The 17,799-nt window shown below is 41.0% G+C and overlaps 1 protein-coding gene across 1 annotated transcript in view; it reads left to right on the plus strand.

The window, feature by feature from the left end:
* dnajc3a (DnaJ (Hsp40) homolog, subfamily C, member 3a) overlaps positions 1 to 17,799 on the plus strand; it is a 110,931-nt gene that overhangs the window by 24,026 nt on the left and 69,106 nt on the right. The gene's annotated exons all lie outside the window — the stretch shown is intronic.

The raw sequence follows: 17,799 nt of genomic DNA on the forward strand, positions 1-17,799 counted from the left end.
AAGGTGCAGAGGAGATTTACTAGGATATTGCCCGGTATGGAGGAAAGGTCTTATGAGGAAAAGCTGAGGGGTTTGAGGCTGTTTTCGTTAGAGAGGATGTTGAGGGGTGACTTAACAGACATCAAGATGATCAGAGGATTAAATAGGGTGGACTGTGAGAGCCTTTTTCCTTGGATGGTGATGGTGAGCAAAAGGGGACCTAGCCATAGATTGAGAGTTGATGGATACAGGACAGATGTCAGAGGTAGGCCCTTTACTCAGAGAATGGTAAGGATATGGAATGCCCTGCCTGCAACAGTAATAGAGTCACCAACTTTAAGTCGAAGAGTGTGGTGCTGGAAAAGCACAGCTGATCAGGCAGCATCTGAAGCAGGAGAGTCAACGTTTCAACCATCCTACGTCAGCTCTCCTGCTTTGGATGCTGCCTGATTGGCTTTGCTTTTCCAACACCACACTCTTTGATTCTGATCTCCAGCATCTGCAGTCCTCACTTTCTCCTAGTTTGCGATAATTAGCTTCTTAAGGGTATTTAAATGGTCATTGGATAAACATATGAATGATAATGGAATAGTTTAGGTTAGACGGGCTGAGATTGGTTTCACAGGTTGGTGCATTATCGTAGGCCAAAGGGCCTGAACTGTAATGTTCTATGTTAATAATTGACTCCAGCACTTTTCCCACCATTGATGTCAGGCTAACCAACCTGTAATTCCGCATTTTCTCTTTCTCTTTTTTTTAACGTAAGGTTACATTAGTTACTTTCCAGTCTATTGGAACTCTTCCAAAGTCTATAGAATGTTGGAAAATTATTACCAATGCATCCACTTGTTCGAGGGCCACTTCATTAAGTGCTCTGCAATGCAAAGCATCAGGTGCTGTAGACTTCTTGGGTTTTCATCTCAATGAATTTTCCAAGTTCCATTTCCTGACTAATAAGGATTTCTTCCAGTTTGTGCTAGATCCTTTGTGCCCTAGCATTAGCAGCAGGTTATCTGTATTTTCTAGGTTATTTGTGTTTATGAAGCACGTGTAGAGAAATCCTCCTTGAAACTCCCCAAAATTGATACTTAGCTAATTTTTGGTAAAATTCAACTCTCTGTCTCGCTGATGAGGAATTTCAATCTCTTCATCAGAGCTAGTTTGATCCTCTAGCAGACAGCCTTAATACTCCGTCCATGTTCTATAAATATAATCTTCATCCAAGAGGAGCACTCTTCCAGATTCTTCTCCGATCTCCCAAATCCAGCTTTCTTGCTGTTCTTTTCCAACAGGAATTGATTTAATTTATTATTGTCACATGTAACAAGATACAGTGAAAATATTATGCACGCTATCCAGGCAAATCATGCATTATATGAGTTCATCAGGGTAATAGAACAGAATGCAGAATATAGTGTTTCAACTGTGGAGAAGGTACAGAGAAAGATCAACTCTAACATATGAGAGGTCTGATCATATGTCTGATAACAGTGGGGAAAAGGCTGTTATTGAATCTGTTGGAACATGTTTTCAAAACATTTGTACATTCTGCCTGATGAAAGAGAGTATAATTGGGGTGGGAGGGATCTTTGATTATGTTGGCTGTTTTCCGAGACCAAGGGAAGTATAGAGAGAGTCAATGGTAGACTGGGTTACAGTTGCCATACCAAACTGTGACATATCCAGCTAGGACAGTTTCTATGGTCCATCTATAAAAATTGATAAGAATCATAGTAGGCATGCCGAATTTCCTTAGCCTCCTGAGGAATTAGAGGCATTGCTGTGCTTTGTTGACTATAGCATTGACATAGATGAACCAGGACAGACAGTCAGTGATATTTTACTCCTCAGAACTTGAAGCTCTTGACCGTCTCCACCTCAGCACCAGTGATATAGACAAGGCATGTCCTCCACTCCGCTTCCTGAAGTCAATGACCAGCTCCTTCATTTTGCTGACATTTAAGGGAGAGGTGGTTGTCTTTATACCATGCTACTAAGCTCTCTATTGCTTTCCTGTACTCTGTCTCATTGTTGTTTGAGATATGACCCACAACAGTGAATTTGTTCTAAATTTCTAACTAATTTAGAAATAGAGTTAGGGCTACATGTGACAGTCATGAGGAGTATAGTAAGGACTGAGGACACAACTTTGCTGGCCTACCTCTGAGACGGCATCACTCTGTTTTGGGCCATGCTGTACTCCAGAACCAAAGTTTAAGCTTTGTACCAGCTCCTCAGCTAAATTGCTATTAACCACTGCTCACCTCCCAGCTATTCAATCTCTTCCCTGAAGACTGAATCGCATTGGGCTTCACAATTCAGCACTCCAGCAAACTAATCACTGGCACAATCTGAGTTCTATAGCTACTTGAACAAAGCTCCACTGCCAATGGACTATTGTTTGCCTCAACCACATGTAGCCAGCTAACAGCAGAATGTTAGCTTCATGGATTCATTCACCTTCTCTGATGCTCTCTCACTCACTGGTGCACTGACTGATGCTTGATAGCTTTTAACAGACTGTTGACCTGGTCTGAGTAACGTATTAAAAATCTTGCAGCAAGCCTTCTCTTGTTCCTGGACAAGATCAAAGGTAATTAGCTTTGGAGCATCTTGTGTTTAAACATCACAATCTCGATTGGTTGCTAACTCTCAATGCATAAATTGATACAGAAAATGGATTTCATGATGAGCTTCAGTGAAATAATGGTTGAACAGTTCAGCAACTGTGGATGAATAAAGAGACAAAGGCTGGTGGTGGACAGTGAAGAAGATTATCTCCGAGTACAAGTCTTGAATAGATGGGCCAATGGGCCAAGGAGAGGCAGACAGAATTTAATTTAGATAAATGTGAGGTGATGCATTTCAGTAAGACTACCAGAATAGGACTTGTAGAGTTAATAGAAAGGCTCTGGGGAGTATTGCTAAACAAATAGACCAAGGAGTGCAGATGCATAATTCCTTGAAAGTAGAATCGAAGATAGACAAGATGGTAAAGAAGACATTTGGCCTGCTTGCCTTCATTGGACAATGCATTGAGTATAGGAGCTGGGATATCATGTTGCAGCTGTACAGGATAATAGTGAGGCCACTTTTAGAAAATTGTGCAATTCTGGTTGCCATGCTATAGGAGAGATGTTAAACTTGAAAAGGTTCAGAAAGGATTTACTAGAATGTTGCTGAGATTGGAGGGTTTGAGATATAGTGAGAGGCTGGAAAGCATCGGAAGCTGAGAGTTGACCTGATAGAGGTTTATAAAATCATGAGGAGCATGGATAGGATGAATAGCCAAGATCTTTTCCCCAGGATAGTGGAATGCAAAGCTAGAGGGTACTGGTTTAAGGTGAGAGAGAAAAGATTTAAAATGGACCTAAGGGGCTACTTCTCAGTGCAGAGGGTGCTGCACGTATGGAACAGCCTGCCAGTGGAGGTAGTAAAGGCAGGCAAGATGATAACATTTTAAAAGGCATCTGAATGGGTATATGAATAGGAATGGTTCAGAGGGATATGGACAAAATGCTGGCAAATAGGACTAGATCAGTTTAGGTTATCTGATTGGTGTAGATGGGTTGGAGCAAAGGGTCTGTTTCCATGTTGTAAAACTCTGATTATGTGACAATTAAGATTTTGAAATGTGGTTATAAAGAAATTTGGAGAGAGCATTTTACAGAAGGACATCAAAGGAAATAGGTATGGAAGAGGGAAAGGGATATAAAAAGAAAGCGCTTCAAATGAATAATGTAAGTATAGCAAATGAAATTGGCATTGCAGTAAATGGTGATTCTTATTGGACATTCAAATTTTACTAATATAAAAGTGAAACACTTCACTGGAAGTCTGAAATAAGAACAAAAAAAAGTCCAAAAACAATCAGTGGTCAGTCAGCATCTGTGGAGAGGAATAAAGTAAACATTTTACATACTTATTGCACTGAAACTAGCTTCCTATTTACCCTTTGTTTTCAGCTTTACGTCGTCATACTAACTCAGGATATAGGCATTTCTTACAAACTGATCATGTCATAATAACAAAAAATTAGTCTTCTTTAAGAATACTTCCCAGCCCTCTTTAGTTTCGAAGGAACATTGCACAAAAGGATATACAATCACATCTAGTTGTATGGTCATCAAAAGGTTTAGAAGAGGTTTGACACGTAATCAAAATTATAAAGTGTTGGACAGAATAAAGGGGAGAAATTGTTTCCATTGATGGAAGGTTAGAGAACCAGGGGGTACTGACATAAGATTATTGGTGAAAAAACGATGACAATATAAGGAGAAATGCTTTCACACAGCAAATGCCTAAGGTCTTGGGACTAGATTGGGTTGGGATATCTGGTTGGCGTGGACAGATTGGACTGAAGGGTCTGTTTCCATGTTGTACATCTCTATGACTGTATAATGTTGAGGACACTGAGGCACGATATAAACTTGAGGTGGTAGACCGATTTTTAATCGGTACTAGCTTGAAGAATTGTGGGGAGCCAGCAGGAAAGAGGAGTTGAGGATAAGGTGAGATCAACTATGATTGTATGAAATGGCAGAGCAGACACTAGGCACCAAACTGCCTCGTCCTGTACCTAGTTCACATGTAAAGGAAGAATATGCAAGGTTGTGGTAGAAAGTCGCAAAAGTGTTTGTGCATAAATTGATACATCACAGAACCAGAACATGACTGGCTTAATGGTCTTAGTCTATGCAGTTGCAATTCTTTGGCTCAGACATTCTTATGGCTAAGCAATTGTTATTTCAGATTAATCAAAGATGCACATAGGGACCCTGAATATACATAGTAGAAAACTCCAAAGGATTTGTGCAGGAAATTTGATTTTTCTGTGGGCAATTTAATTGTTTGGAAGCCTCAAAGTCTCCATTTAAATTTTGCCAGAATTCTTTGAAGTCTCCCATTTAAGTAAAATCACTATTTAATAGACCCCATTCTTCGCTCACACGTTCGAACTACACCTCCGCTGTTCATTTATGCCCATACCCGGGACCTCGCCGCACAATACCCCAAGAGAATCATTAACTATCTGGGATCCAGAATCCTAATGTGCAAACCATCAATCACCCACCTTCCCTCAAAACCACATCTGACCTGACACCTGTCTCCACTGCACCCACTGGAATCAAACCCTGACACTCCCTACTCAGCCATCACCATGGAATGATCCCTAGCACTCTCGTTTGTTGTTGCCACCGTGAGGATCTGAAACCTGAATACAGTCTGAGGTAACTAGTTGTTGTCAGGAGCAACTGCTTAACGGATGCTCTTAATAACTTAGGTAGCAATAAAATGGCTTCTCAACTCTATTTTGATTTAATCCCTGCCCTCCCCTTCACTGTTTGATCACACAGCATTGCCCTTTGATGTGAAGGGCACTGCTTGTCACTGGCCAGTCGGGTGTTTCCTTTCTTCCTGGTGGTGGAAACTGAATAAAGATTCGTGCACCTTGTGTCTTTCACTGTGTCTCACACCTGCACACACACAACATGGTGCTGGGGGAAAATTAAGCACTACTGCAGTTAGGTGGTGGTGTGGGGGTTAATAAAAAAGGAAAAACAGGAAAGAAAAGGAAAAAAAAACAGGAGTTTCAGAGGTTCTGTTAAAAAAAACAAAAAAAAGGCTTCTCAAGGCAAAAAAAATGACAAAATGGCTTCTAAGCTGCAAATTACGATTCTGCTAAAAGCTGCATAAAATAGCTTAGAATTCTGCTATTGCTGCATATTTGACTAACCACAGTCTGCTTCAACAGAGATTAGCAGACAATGCTCCCTTTACAGCATTGAAATAACTAGACTAGATAAGACATTACTCGCCATCCTAACTGACCTTCAGATGCTGTTGCAAAGACTCGGTTAGTGAGATAAGAATGGCCTGAGTGTTGGAAAACAAAGTTGGTTCCCAGGAAATGTCATTGGACCAAGTAATTGTCAAATAAAGCAATATCATTTATTGATTGGTAATTATCTGAATGTACTATGTGATCATAGCCTGTATCTTTCTTTAAGAAAAGGATAAAAATGTTTTTGTTTTAAGCCATGTGCGCAGCTCTTCTGAGGAATAGGGATGTACATATGATGAAATAAAGAATGAAGTCTTAAAGAAACAGACCGATTGTGAATGCTTATTGACCAATCACGGAACAGAGAGAGCTCCCAACCTGCGCCACCGCAAATATTGAACTACAGAAGCAATCATCCCAACATCCACAAACAAAGCTGCATTAAAATATTGTTTCAATGAGCCACCACACACTGCAGCACAGAGGAACTATGCAGAGCAGAGGAAAATCACCTATACAGTGTATCCAAAAAGAATGGGTACCCAATGAGCACAGTCCGCCAATTTCTCAGTAACAAACCCAACCAGCAGGCAAAACGCGTCCAGGAATCCTAGCCACTGTCCCCTCCGTCAAAGACGTCTCGGAAATGACTGCCAGACTACTCAGACCCTTTGGCATCACGGTAGCCCACAAACCCACCAACACACTAAAACAGCAGCTAATGAATTTGAAGGACCCTATAAGACAACAAGCAAAACTAATGTCATTTGCAAAATACCTTGCAAAAACTGTAACAAACACTACATTGGGCAAACAGGCAGAAAACTAGCCACCAGGATACATGAACATCAACTAGCCACAAAAATACATGACCCTCTGTCACCAGTATCCATGCATATAGATGAGGTAGGACACCACTTGAACTGGGGCAACACATCCATCCTAGGACAAGCCAAACAAAGATACACACGAGATTTCCTAGAAGCATTACATTCCAACTGGAACTCTGTCAACAAACACATTGACTTGGATCCCATTTACCACTCCCTGAGAAAAAGAACAGGACATAACATCACCACAGGAAATGACATCACCAACTCTTGGAACCTCAAAACATATAAACAGAAAGTGGGCTACACCATCAGTGCTTCATCCAGAGACTCATGAAGATGTTACCGCATGTGGTGATGAAACATCTGAAAATGAACCTTTCCACTCAGCGAGTAAACCTACATCCGTAGGTTCGATTCTAATGTCAACTTTTGGCAGTTGTCTTGCGGAACAAATAGCTTCACACTGTTGTTGAGACTCGCTTATTAGCCCTTAATTTGCTTTAATCTGGTCCTCATAATTGCCCAATATATATGTGTGCAAGGTACATGGTGCATCATCACTTTCTGTGACTTGTTCAGATTCCATACGTAATCAGTGCTCATAGGCCTCTAGGAATGTACCCAATAGTTTGTTTACCCTGCTGTAAAATTATTGTTTCTCTATCACTACCTTTAACCTTTTGCAGAGTTTTCCATTCTTCATGCACTTTTTAAAAAAAATCATGTCCCCAGATTAAAATTTATTTTGATGGCTGTTTTAAAAAAATTTACAATCCAGGAACGGGCCCTTCGGCCCTCCGAACTTGAGCCAATCCAAATCCACTGTCTAAACCTATCGCCCAATTCCTAAGCATCTTTATCCCTCTGCTTCCCACCTACTCATGCATCTGTCCACACGCACCTTAAATCAATCTACCATGCTTGACTCTACTACCTCTGCTGGCAACGCGTTCGAGATACCTACCACCCTCTGTATAAAGTACTTGCCGCATATATCCCCCTTATACTTTTCACCTTTCACCTTGAACGCATGACCTCTCGTTATTGAATCCCTCACCCTGGGAAAAAGCTTATTTCTATCTACCCTGTCTACTCCCTTGATGATTTTGTAGACCTCAATCAGGTCCCCCCCCATCTCCTTTTTTACATTGAAAATGATCGTAACCTACTCAACCTCTCTTCATAGCTAGACCTTTCATACCAGTCAACATGCTCGTAAACCTTCTCTGCATCCTCTTCAAAGTGCTCACATCCTTTCAATAATGTGACGATCAGAACTGTACACAGTTTCTAAATGCAGTCAAACCAATGTCTTGTACAATTTTAACATGACTTGCGGGCTCTTATACTCAATACCCCATCCGATGAAGTCAAGCATACCATTTGCCTTCTTGCCCACTCTATACACCTGTGCAGTCACCTTCATCTCTCAGCTCATCAACTTTTCCCAAGAGTCTTCCATTTACAGAATAGTACGCTCTAGAATTGGAACTTCCCAAAATGCATCACCTCACATTTGTCTGGATTGAATTCCATCTGCAACTTCTCTGCCCAACTGTCCGGTCTATCTATATTCTCCTGTATTCTTTGACCATCCCCAATGTTTTCTGTTATTCCACCAATCTTGATGTCATCTGCAAACTTACTGCTCGGACCAATAATGCCCTCTTCCAGATCATTTATGTGCATTACCAACAACAGTGGCCCCAGCACTAATCCCTATGGAACACCACTGGTCACCTTTCTCCATTTCGAGAATCTCCCTTCAACTACTACTATGTCTCCTGTAGCTCAACCAGTTCTTTATCCACCTAGCTAGAACATCCTGCACACCATGTGACTTTACTTTCTCCATTAGTTTACCATGGGGAACCTTATCAAGCACCTTATTAAAGTCCAAGTATATGACATCTACAGCCCTTCCTTCATCTATCAACTTGGTCACTTCCTCAAAGAACTCTATTTAGTTGATAAGGTACTATCTATCCCGTGCAAAATCATGTTGCCTATCACTGATAAGCCCATTCTTTTCCAAATATAAATAGATTTTATCCCTCAGTACCTTCTCCAGCAACTTTCCCACCACTGACATCAGGCTTACTGGTCTGTAGTTACTTGGAATATCTCTACTACCCTTCTTGTACAGGGGGACAACATGAGCAACCCTCCAGTGCTCTGACACCTCAGCTGTGTTTAAGGATGCTACAAAGATATCTGTCAGAGCACCAGCTAGTTTGTCTCTTGCCTCCCTCAGCAACCTCTGACAGATCCCATCTAGTCCTGTAGATTTGTCCACCGTAATATTGTGTTGGGTAGGGTAAACATCTTCCCTCCTTATGTGAATGTGATCCAGAGTAAACAATCTTCTATCTTTGATATCTGCATTCATCACCTCCAGTTCCTCAGTAAAGACTGATGCAAAGTAATCATTGAGAATCTCGCCCATTTTCTCAGGTTCGACACACAGCCTTCCTTCCTTTATCCTTTAGTGGACCAACCCTTTCTCTGGTTATCCTCTTGCTCCTTATATAAGAATAAAAGGTCTTGGGATTCTCCATAATTCTACTTGCCAAAGCTATTTAATAATCCCTTTTAACCCGCTTGATTCCTTGTTTAAGAATGGTCCTTCTCTCCTGATATTCCTCCAAGGCCCGTTCTGTTCTTCGCTGCCTGAACCTTATTTACGCTTCCATTTTCCTCTTGGCTAGTTGCATGATTTCTCCTGCCATCCACGGTTCACGAATCTTGCCTTTCCTATCCCTTGTTTCTTTAGGTTGGTGATGTAATTTCCTGTTTTTCTCAGGGGGTGGTAATCAGGGTCCAAGTAAATGTGTTTGTTGATAGAATTGGATTGCCATACCAACCAGAACTCTATCAACAAACTCATTGAACTGGACCCCATTTACTACCCCCTGAGAAAAAGAACAGGAAATGGCATCACCACAGGAAATGACATCACCAACCCAAAGAAACCCAAACATTATAAATAGAATGCAGGAAACATCAGCAGTGCTTCGTCCAGAGGCTCACTGAAGATGTTACCTAGTATGGTGATAAAACATCTGAAAAAGAACCTTCGAACTCAATGAACAAACCTACATCCAGAACCTCAACCTGAGCTACAAATCTCAAAACTCTCTGATTCTTATGATATTCTCACCCAAATGAGGAACAACTATGGACCCAGCACCTCACATATTTAAAGCAGAGGTAGATTGTCACCTTGCTTAACAAGAATATATGTCCCATATGAGCAACTCATAAAATAGGTAAAATCACATGGGATAACTTGGCAATATGGAGTCCTGCTGCATGGAAACTAATCCTTCGGCCCAACTTATCCGTGCCGACCAGGTTTCCTAAACTGAACTGGTCCCATTTGCCTGTTCTTCCTCTGGCAGCTTGTTCCATATACGCACCACCCTCTGCATGAAAAACCTGCCCCTCTGGTCCCTTTTCAATCTTTCCCCTCTCATCTTAAACCTGTGCCCTCCAGTTTTAATGTCCGTCATGATTTTCTAAACCTCTATCAGCCCACCTTAAGCCTCCTAATCTCCAGGGGAAAAGAGTCCCAACCTTTACATCCTTGTAACTCAAACTCTCCAATCTCATTGACATCCTTAAATCTTTTTTGCATCCTTTCAAGTTCATAACATCCTCCAAATGTGAACTTACCCATGTCTTGTACAGACATAAAATGATGTCCCAATTCCTGTACTCGGAGCTCTTGATGAATGGAGACAAACATGCCAAATGCCTTTTTACTATCCAGTCTCCCTGTGACATCACTTTCAAGCGACTATGCACCTGCACCTCCTAGGCCCTATCATTAACTGTGTAAGTCCTGCCCTGGTTTATATTACCAAAATGCAAAACCTCACATTTATCTAAATTAAACTCCGTCTGCCACTCTTCAGTCCACAGTCGCAACTGATCAAAATCTCACTGCATTCTCAGATAACTTTCTCCATTGTCCACTATTTTGGTGACATCCACAAACTTACTACCCATACCATGAATATCCATCATTCATTTATATGAATGATGAACAGCAGTGATCCAGCACCAATTCCTGTGACACACAACTGATCACAGATCCCTAGTCTGAACAACAACTCTAGACCATGACTTTCTATCTCCTACTGTCAGTCAAGCCAATTTTGTATTCAATTGGCTAGCTGTACTTGAATCCCATATGATTTAACCTAGCATCCTATTCCTCCTCTCACTAACACGTGGCATCGTGAGTAATCCAGAGATTACTATCCTTTAAGAATTTGCTGAAACCGCCCAAGGCATCCTTAATCCTGGCACTAGGGAGGTAACACTATGCTGGAGGATTGTTCAAGGCCACAGAAAGGCATGGTTTCTCTCCGTGTCTGCGTGGGTTTCCTCTGGGTGCTCTGGTTTCATCCCACAGTCCAAAGATGTGCAGGTCAGGTGAATTGGCCATGTTAGATTGCCCATAGTGTCAGGTATATTAGTCAGAGGGAAATGGGTCAGGGTGGGCTTCTCTTCGGAAGGTCAGTGTGGACTTGTTGGGTCGAAGGGCCTGCTTCCACACTGAAGGGAATCTAATCACAAGATTTAGTTGCCAGGTCTGTGAAGAGAAATATTTTATGTTTCATTTTCCTTATTCCATGCCTTCAAGTCCATTGTTACAACTGTGTTAAAGTATCTCGTTAATGGGAGATTCATTATGGGTCATTACATATATCACATTTAGTCCTGATCTCTACTGTAGGTTAGTGTATTGTTTATCCCTTGCTCCTGCATATTTTAATGGGATTTTAACCTGCAAGAAGATGAATGGGCAAACTGCTGATGTAGTTTTAAAATAATTAGCTTTTTTTCCCTTTTCACCCCTGCCAGAATATTGCCTGGGCTAGAGGGTTTTACTTATGGAAAGAGATTGGACACACTGGGCTTGTTTTCCTTGGAGCATTGGAGGGTTCAATAACCAGGGGCATAGAATTAAGGGGCAGGAGAGTTAAAGGGAGAGGAAAAAAAATTCATGGAAAGTTGGAACTCATATAAGGATGGCAGAGCAGAAATCTTTATAATATTTAAAATGTTTAATGTGTAGGTTTGCTCGCTGAGCTGTAGGTTTGATATCCAGACGTTTCATTACCTGGCTAGGTAACATCATCATTGGCAACCTCCAAGTGAAGCGAAGCTGTTGTCTTCTGCTTTCTATTTATATCTTTCTCCTGGATGGGGTTCCTGGGGTTTGTGTCGATGTCATTTCCTGTTCATTTTCTGAGGGGTTGATAGATGGCATCCAGATCTATGTGTTTGTTTATGGCGTTGTGGTTGGAGTGCCAAGCCTCTAGGAATTCTCTGTCATGCCTTTGTTTAGCCTGTCCCAGGATAGATGTGTTGCCCCAATCGAAATGGTGGCTTTTTTCATCCGTGTGTAGGGCTACGAGGGAGAGAGGATCATGTCTTTTTGTGGCTAGCTGGTGTTCGTGTATCCTGGTGGCTAACTTTCTTCCTGTTTGTCCTATGTAGTGTTTGTGGCAGTCCTTGCATAGAATTTTGTAGATGACGTTGGTTTTGTCCACGGGATGTACTGGGTCTTTTAAGTTTGTTAGTTTTTGCTTGAGAGTGTTGGTGGGTGTGTGTGCTACTAGGATTCCGAGGGGACTTAGTTGTCTGACTGTAATTTCTGAAACTTCTTTGATGTTTGATGCACACCCATGGGATCTCCGCTATCAGGATTCATAGCAGAAGCACTAATGCAAAGACTAGAACAAACAGCCCTACCAACCATCAAACCAAAAATCTGGGTCCGCTACGTAGATGACACATTTGTCATCACAAAACGAAACAAGATAGAAGAGACATTTAACATCGTCAACAACACCCTTATAGGCATAAAGTTCACCAAGGAGGAAGAAACTGACAACAAACGCGCATTCCTGGATGTCACAGTCGAAAGAAAGGTCAACGGAGAACTACAAACCTGCTTATACAGAAAACCGACAAACACTGACCAAATACTTAACTAAACCAGCAACCATCCCAACACACACAAACGAAGCTGTATCAGAACACTATTCCAACGAGCCACCACACACTGCAGCACAGACGAACTACGCAAAACAGAGGGAGAACCACCTATACAACATATTCAAGAAGAACGGATACTCAAAAAATATAGTGTGCAGATTCCTCAAGAATAAACCACGACAAGCAGACCAAACACAGCCAGGAACCCTAACCACCTTACCATACATCAAAGAAGTTTCAGAAATGACAGCCAGACTACTAAGACCCCTCGGAATCCTAGTAGCATACAAACCCACCAACACTCTCAAACAAAAACTAACAAACTTAAAAGACCCAGTACATCCCATGGACAAAACCAACGTCATCTACAAAATTCCATGCAAGGACTGCCACAGACACTTCATAGGACAAACAGGAAGAAAGTTAGCCATCAGAATACACGAACACCAGCTAGCCACAAAAAGACACGACCCTCTCTCCCTCGTAGCCCTACACACTGATGAAAAAAGCCACCATTTCGACTTGGTACTCCAACCACAATGCTATAAACAAACACATAGATCTAGATGCCATCTATCAACCACTCAGAAAATGAACAGGAAATGACATCACCACAAACCCCAGGAACCCCATCCAGGAGAAAGATATAAATAGAAAGCAGGAGACAACAGTTTCGCTTCACTTGGAGGTCGCCACTGATGATGTTACCTAGCCCGGTAATGAAACATCTGGATATAAAACCTACAGCTCAGCGAGCAAACCTACACCCTAAATCTCAACCTGAGCTACAAACCTTGCAAAAAATTTAAGACGTTTTTAGATGTGCACCTACAATGCCAAGACACACAATACTAGGATCAAGTGCTGGAAATTGAATTGTAATAGTTAGGTAGTTGTTTCTGACCAGTGTAAACTTAATGTGCCGAAGAACCTTTTTCTGTGCCATCTACCTCTAAGACTCTATGATCTTCTGATTCCAACAACACATATCTAATATTTCAATCAGAGAAATTAGTTCTTGTAAAAGGAATACATTAATGTCCAAATTGTGCAAATTGTAAACTCTTAGTGTGGTCTGCATTCTGTAATAAATATTTTCCAGCAGCAGAAACACATCTATTGATGGAAATACTGCAATCAGAATTATGCCAGAAATCAATTAAGATTAACAGTTTGGTTTACAGTGTAATGTATTTGCATATGCTAGAAAGTACAAATATTCATGTATAGGATCTCTCTTCATGCGGGCAAAAAGAATTTGTACTTGCATTGCAGAGTTAATTTTTAAGTTATCTGAAAAGTCAATGTATGCATGCATTTCATCCTCGAGCTGAGAATTTTAAAATATTTCTTAATTCAGTTATGAAGGTGATTCATATGTTCTTTGTAATAATTATGGAAAAAATTTGAATTGTAATAGTATTTGATTGTGCTGTTTGCAGTTGTGAGAAAGCTAAATGTTTGCTTTTAAGGAATCGTGCTTTCCACGGAGAGTTTCTGTTGCTGTGTCACTGTATATGATTGCTGCTATCTTGATTTTCTGAAGATGTAAATCAATTGACCTTGAAGAAGTCTGTGATACTTAGAACTTTGTTTTTATTCTCACAATTTTCAGTAGTTGATAATGGGAGGTCATGCAGAGAGACTTCAAATCTTCATTAAGCATCAACAGCCAAACTCCCTCTCTCAGAAAAGAGATCAAAGTCCTGTTCAGAACTCTGGCCTCTCCATCAGACTGACCATCTCCCAAAGAGGTCCAGTTACCATTATCTACTTAAGCATAAGATCTCTCCCAGACTTGCTGGAACCAATTCCCAGGTACTGACCTCCTTAATGGCCAAACATCTGCTATTAGTGTTGTAGAACTTTTTGATCAAGAACAAACCCATCCTCTCAAACAATCACCAGCTTGTTTCTTCTCTCTTCCTTTCCTTTACACAAGCTGCTGCCCACAGTCCAAAGGTCATTTTCAGTTCACAGTTCTCTTCGCAGCTCCAAATTAAAATTAATAATAGAATAAAAGATTGAAATGGTCTGTATTTTAGTTTTTACATTGTTACAATTCTGATGAGAATGGAAATGCCCATATTAGAATTTTTTAAGGGCCAGTAACATTTTTATTATAAGTTTAAGATCTACTTTCTAAGAAAAGAAATTACATAATTTTAAACAAATAATACAAACAAACTTAGAATAGTAAACAATCCACTGTAAATATGACATATACTCTAATATCAAGAATTAGCTCCAGAATAGAGATTAACAGACAAACTGTGCTCAGATATATCACAGAGCACATTAACTAGCAGATTATCAAGGTAGATTTCTCAGCAACTACCTATAAATTTTTTTTAAAACTTTGTTTTCACCACAGATGACCTGCTTCTAGGACTGCAATACACTGTTTTGGTCTACTATATGCCAGCATCTAAACATAGACACAGCCCCAGTTCTTCAACGCTGCTGCTACCAACAACTACTCACCTCTCAACTGCTCAATCTCGTTTTACAAAGCTACATCCTGGGCTTCATAATGCTGCATTCCAGCATCTAACCATTGGCACATTTAAGTTCTCTAGTGCCTCTGTGCAGAATTCTGCTGCCACATGCCATTCTTTGTCCCAACTGCATGGAGCCAACTAACTGCAGCTTTTTAGCAACATGGTGTCACCTTCTGACTTCAGATTTACTTTTTGATGATCATTCAAATGGTCTGGTTGATCTATTAAACCTCTGCAAAAGTCCCATCCTTGTTACTGGGGTAATAACAATGGTTTTAAGTATTGAAATGTACAGTTATCTGGTTGTTAGAATCTTCATCACTAACTTCAGTTGACAGTTAATCATATTGCTGGGGGTATGGAGTCACAAGTATCCCAGGCTGGGTAAAGATGCCTGATTTTCTTCCCTAAAATACTTTTAGTGAAGTAGGTAATAATAAAAAACAAAGTGTCAGGGAAACTCAATGGGGAGGGCTCAGCAGAGGTAATTACAGCTTCCAGAACAAGCAATAGGAAAGAGTATGGAAAGGGTCAGGGATGTAACTTCATGACACAGCAGATAAGGGGACAACTAAGAGAAAAGGGACAGTCAATGCAGGACCGAGGGTTTTGTACTTAAATGCATGTAGTCTACAAAGCACTTAAATAAGCTTGTAGCGGCAAGGTTGCAAGACAGCAGGGCTAGGAACAAAGCATTGAAGGATACACATTCTGTTGAAAGGTCAGGCAGAGGAACTGGGCTACCTTCATGAAAAATGGAATTAAATCTATAGCAAGACTTGATATAACACTTTAGGTGCAGAATTTTGTGTGGAGAGTTGAGGAACCACAAAGTAAAAAGGCATTATATCCAAGCATCCTAGCAGTATTCAGGATGGGGGAAGAAAATCAATCAGGAGATAGCAAAGGCATGTAAGAAAGGCATTATTATAATAATGATTGGAGACTTGAATATGCAGGTGGACTAGGAAAATCAAGTTAGTCATGGACCTCAAGGAGAGGAATTTGTAGAGTGTGTGTGAAATTTTGTTTTGGAGCAGCTTGTAGAACCCACTAGGGAACAGGCAATTCTGGATTTGATGTGGAATGAGACAGACTTTATTAGGGAGCTTAATGCGAAGAAACCCCTCAGAGGCAGTGTCTATATGGGAGAATTCACCTGTAGTTTGAAAGGGAGAAGCTGGACTCAGATGTAACAGTATTACAATTGAATGAAGGTAACCGCAAAGATATGAGGGACAAGCTGGCCAGAGTTGATTGGAAGGGGAACCTTGCAGGGCAGACAGCCGAGCAGCAATTGAAGAGTTTCTGGAAATAATTCAGGAGGCACAGTTAAAAAACATCTTAAGGAAGGAAATACATATTCTGGGGAGGACGAGGCAACCATGTCAGACTAGGAAAGTCAGGGACAACATAAAAGCCAAAGAAAAGATTAGTGGGAAGCTAGAGGAATGGAAGCCTTTATAAATCAGCAGAAGAAACTAAAAAGTAAAGAGGAAGGAAATGAAACACTAGGGTAAACTAGCTAGTAATATAAGAGTATTGCAATAGGTTTAGATAGATAAAAGGGAAGAGAGAGAGAAGAGTGGACATTAGACTGTGAGAAAAATGAGGTTGGAGAAGTAGTAAAGGGAATAAAGAAATGGTGGAGGAACGGAATTGTAACAGTATCAGTTTTCACAGTGGAAGACATCAGCAGCACACCAGAGTCAGAGGTAAGTAGCCTCTGTAAAGGAGGTGTTGGGGAAGCTGAAAGGTCTGAAGGCAGATAATTCATCTAGAACTGATGGACCACCCCACCAGAGTTTTGAAGTAGATAGCTGAGGAGATTGTAGAGGCATCGGTGGTGATCAGACTGGAGTCAGGGAGGGTCCCAGAGGACCCTCTGTTCAAGAAGGGAGGGAGGCACAAGACAGAAGCCAGTTAGTGCACGTTATTAAGGATGAGATTGTGGAATACTTGGAAGTGCATGGTATAATAGTGTTAGCACAACTTTGTCAAAGGAAAGTCATACCAGGCAAATCTGTTAGAATTCTTTTAGAGAAGGTAATGAGCATGTCAGACAAAGGAGAGCCAGTGGATGTGTTCTAGTTGCATTCCCAGAAGGCCTTTAAGAAGGTGCATTACAGTCTGTTAAATAAGCAAGAACTCATGGTGTTAGGAGCATGGATAGAAGAGTTGCAGAGTGTGGAGGTAAATGTTTCTTTTCAGGATGGCAGCCAGTCACAAGTGGATTTCCACAGTGAATAGTGTGGAGATCACAACTACACTTTAACAATCTGGATGAAGGAACTGAGGGCATTGTTGCTGCATTTGGTGAATGGTACAAAGATAGGCAGGTGGATAGGTTGTGGGGAGGCTGCAGAAGTACTTGGACAGACTAAGACAGTGGGCAAAGAATTGACAAATGGAATATAATGTGGGAAGATGGAAAGTTATGAACTTTAATTGGAAGAATAGAGATATAGACTATTTTCTAAATGGGCTTTGGATCTCTGAAGGGCAAAGGGACATGGGAGTTCTAGTTCAGGATTGTCTTAACATTCAGGTTCAGTTAGCAGTTAGGAAGGCAAATGCAATATTAGCATTCATTTGTCGAGGGCTCTGTCTATAAGGCCAGAAATGAGCTGCTGAGGCTGTGCAAGGCCCTTAGCAGCCTGCACTTTGAATGTTGTGAGCAGTTGTGGTC

This window comes from Chiloscyllium punctatum, chromosome 9 (genome assembly GCF_047496795.1).
Source record: "Chiloscyllium punctatum isolate Juve2018m chromosome 9, sChiPun1.3, whole genome shotgun sequence".
Lineage (NCBI taxonomy): Eukaryota > Metazoa > Chordata > Chondrichthyes > Orectolobiformes > Hemiscylliidae > Chiloscyllium > Chiloscyllium punctatum.